The following is a 4,202-nucleotide window of genomic DNA, read 5'->3' on the forward strand; positions in this document are numbered from 1 at the left end:
TATTTTTTTTATTAGAATTAACAGTGCTGCCTAACTTGATTAGGTTGCCTCATATACAGCATACTTAAAATTAGTAAAGAAAAATTTGGTTTGAAGTATAATTATATAATCAGAGCATAAAATAATATAAATTATCACATTATACATTTTTGGAATAATGTGATCGCATGGTGGCACATCTAAAATAAATGGGTCCATTAGTTTCAGATCAATCCTTTTGTCGAAATAACAAAAAACTTTGAAGTGTTTTAACAATTAGTTGTATTAGCATTCATATGATATAAAATAATATAGGATTATTATATTTAAAATTAGGGAAAATGGAAGAAAATAAGACAACTAAACAGAATACTACAACTCTTTATTTAATTTTCAATATTTAAATATCAGTGCTTTTTTTTTTTAGATTAATTATATACTATAATGCAAAATAGCATAGTAAATGTAATATGCTTTTATACATGGAACGTGCAGTGTGTCACAACAGTGGTATTTTATGATAGTGGTGTTAATATTTCTACCCTTGTACAGAACTTCTCCAGCACATCTAATATTACAAGAGCCCAAGAGGGGAAAAAGTCAGATATTTCACCCCAATTTAGGATTACTTAATTGTAAACTAGGTATAATTAATAGTCAAAATTGATGACTGTAAAGTATAAGTAGTGGGAATAAAAAATGGCGGCAGTTTCAAAACGTTAAAAAAAAAAATTAATTTTTCATTCGGAGCTCTATATCTTAAAAACTACCAGCAACACTACAAAATCTAAAACAACATTATTTAAAGAAGATTACATTTTCTGAAATATAAGCCCTAATAAGAGCTATTTACGCCCAATAATTCCCGACACATAAGCTTTTAAAAAAAATGTTCTGAAATATCAGTAGTTAGTTAATTTATTTTGAGAAATCCTATTCTCAGGAACTATGTGACGTACAGATGTCTATTAGCAATCAAATTAAAACACGTCTAATGTACTATAAAGTAATTTATGACTTTTACCTTCGTCTTAATGTAGTTTAAATGTTTACCTATATGTCGAGAACTATTGGACGTAAATAGCTCTATTAGGGCTTATATTTCAGAAAATTTACTCTTCTTTAAATAATGTCCTTTTAGATTTTCTAGTGTTGCTGGTAGTTTTTACTACACAGAGCTCCGAATGAAAATTTTTGTTTTTGTTTTGAAACAGCCGCCGTTTTTTATTCCCTCTACCTATACTTGGCAGACTCAACAGTTTTGACCGGTAATTATAAACAGTTTTCATAAAAGTAATAAAAAATTGGGGTGAGATAACTGCCTTTTTTCCTTCTAGAACACTGAAATTTCCAATTGGATGGTGTAATTATTTTTATAGATTCAGATCCTTCTTATATGTATCCTGAAGGAATTAATTACATAAAAACATTATTAAGGTTTTTTTTAGCAGTATGAAAATATTAAGAAAAAAAATTCAAAGAAGCAAATTCATTTGAGAATTTAATTTTCCTGTAAAAATTCGTGGAATCACAAATCGCTAAAACAACTTTTAATAACTTTAAAATTTATATGTTGTAACACTTTACGATTGATTACATAATTCATATTTAGATAGTACTAAATAAAGTATGCTAAGATCTAAAAGTTATTGTTTACAACATATATGACATAGATATTCAAAGAAGTTCAAATTTGCAAGACTGCTTGAATGTAAAATATGACAAAGGAGAAAATTCTAAGGGAGGAAAGGGTAGTCGCCATAGTTAGTAATAGTTTTAGTAGATTGAGTTCTCGTGTTCATCACAACCTTTCTGCTTGTGAACTTAATTGATAGCAACGAAAGCAAGCATCTGAATAAGTAGTAAAAAAATTCTAGAAGACTAATCAGACTGCACCCTAGGAGTAAGCTGGCGTAGCCTCCGACTGCCGCTGCAACACAATTATTTATTTTAAATTATAAATAAATAATAATAATCTCTCTATTATATAAAACAGTTTTTAGTGATATTTTTGTCATATTTTATTTTACTTATTAAATAAAAACATTAAATCTGTACTGGTACAATCCATGGAGGGTCAGAGTGCAGTACTTTGTAAGGGAGCACTATTACTAGACCAATTAAGGGCACCCACTTCATGAGGCCGGGTGGACCCGGAGAGCTATCCCACAGGGTTGACTCATGGTTACAGTAGGGGTATTCATGATCTTTAGTCTAACATGTTAAATGGGAAAACTCATGTTAAATGGAAAAAAATTTCCTTCTTTTGCCGTGGTAAAACGAAATAACATGTAACATGGCTGAGAGTCTGTTACTTGGTCTGTTAAATGGAGAATGACGTCACACAATAGACCAGTTGAGCTCGCTACCATTTTTGTTTGTTGTGTCAGGTTAGTTCTTTCGTGTTTGTGCTAGTTATTATTCCATACCCCTGTTTTAAAATCACGATGGATAATTTTAATAATACAACAGAGAAAATAAACAGAAGAGGTATTAGCATATCGCCTTGTGTTGGATAGGGAGCGATTTGAATTTGAAAAGGAGAGGATTGCGGAGGAGCTGAAGCTTCGTAAAATCAAAATACAAAAAAAAAAATCATTTAAGACCTCAGCAGTCCCTCTCTCCCTCAAATAGATGTAAGCTTTTTATTTTTGTTCATGATTGATTTCATGTCAAATCAACACATTCCAAATACTTTTTTACCTCATTATCTCATAATCTAATAAAATTTGACACCAAAGTAGTTTCCATAAAGCTTACTGGCACCTAAGAGGAACATCCAAGTTTTAATAAATTAGGTTCACCAGTTTTGAAATGATAGCTCTATAGTTTTCTAAATATTTTCTGAATACCCCTAGTGAAACACAATATACGCGGAGAAGATGGTTGAGGGGGGGGGGTGCGGTCAAAAGTAAAACAAATAAGTTGAAGTAACTTATTTAATTGTGCCAACGTTTCGGCCAGAATTTCTATCCTTCTTCAGGGCTAAGAATAAAACAAGATAACAACCAATGAGTACAGAAAATAAAAAGTAAAATATAAACAGAATGACATAAAGTAAATAATTGTACAGAAAGGAATTAATAAAATAAAGTGATGAAAGAAGTGGAAAATAAAATGTATACGTAGGTGATTGAATAAGGAGGTAAAATAACATAATTAAGGAAATAAAATATAAATGAAGTTATATAATGCAAAGAAATATGAATATGTTAGTTTATTAATAATTTAAAAATTGAAATTATGGAAAGAAAAATAAAATTGAGAGAAAGAAAATATATGTAACAATTGAAATATGTAACCATAATATTAGATAAAGAGGCAAAATATAAGTTAAGTTTAACAAGATAAATGAATAGAAAAAAAAAATTGAAAACAACAATAATAATATATGGTGAACATGACTAATAATGTGGGTAAGGAAAATTGAGAATAGAATAGAAAAGGGGGGGGGCGGTTAAAATACCCACAGTTAAAATACCTTACCGTTTTATTTTGACCGCATCCCCAACTTTCTTACCTTCGCATAAGTCTTCCACGGTCAACTACCTCTCATTATGAAACAGAATATAATTATTTGCCTCAGACGAATTCGAACCCAGGTCTTAAACAGTAACACAGCGCCTAACCAATGAGCTGCCTACTTCCATGTAAGGTAGAATAATAAAAATGGGTCATAGAAAATTGTAAAAAACAGAACAAAAGAAAAAGATTATCTGCATCAAATCATTCAGACTTCAATCGGAGTTACAGTGTCATATCCTTCCTTTATGATAATATATTACCCATTTGTATATATAATCTTGTTTATTGTTAGCTGAGGATAAATTTCAAGACTATAAGCTTTTTTGCTGCTACGAAACAAAATATTTATTAATAACAATTTCAGATTAAATAATACATTACATCTTAAAACTATACCAACCTACGAAACAAAATCAGTTTTAATAGTCTTTGATACAAAAAAACACTAGTATAATAATAACTAATTGAAATACAGTTTTCAATTAGTTATTCAGAAGGTTATTTTGTTATAACACCACGTGTTAATTGTAGAAATTAACTCATGACTTAAAGGCGGAGATTGATTAAAGCTTCTAAACATATATATATTTTATATTGTATCAGATACAAAATTAAAATGAGGGTAGTGAAGGAAAACGGATAATAGGGGTATTCATGATCTTTGGTTTAACATGTTAAAGCGTGTTAAATGGAAAAAC

Source organism: Halyomorpha halys, unplaced genomic scaffold (genome assembly GCF_000696795.3).
Source record: "Halyomorpha halys isolate HHAL.00 unplaced genomic scaffold, Hhal_1.1 Scaffold83.1, whole genome shotgun sequence".
Lineage (NCBI taxonomy): Eukaryota > Metazoa > Arthropoda > Insecta > Hemiptera > Pentatomidae > Halyomorpha > Halyomorpha halys.